Here is a 302-nt window from a genome sequence, read left to right on the forward strand (position 1 = left end):
CCCCCCCCCCCCCCATCTCTCCCACCCCCATCCAGGTTAACACCTCTAACACCTCTGCCCCCTCCCCAAGGCTCAGACAGTCGCCTCTTACCCCACGAGGGGTTAAGGTTAAACCAGTTTCATTTGCGTAGCCACCAGTGTTGGCCGGCCTCCTCTGCTGGAGGTGGGAGTGGGCCACACTCTGTCAGCCACGTGCCCACTAGGGGTTGGGAGCGAGCGCAGGGATTGGCACCGTTGCCCCCCCCCCCCTCACGTCTAGTGATGCCCTATCACACCACCACCAATTAGCTCCTGACTGAGGG

The sequence above is a fragment of the Amblyraja radiata genome, chromosome 45 (assembly GCF_010909765.2).
Source record: "Amblyraja radiata isolate CabotCenter1 chromosome 45, sAmbRad1.1.pri, whole genome shotgun sequence".
In the NCBI taxonomy this organism is placed as follows: domain Eukaryota; kingdom Metazoa; phylum Chordata; class Chondrichthyes; order Rajiformes; family Rajidae; genus Amblyraja; species Amblyraja radiata.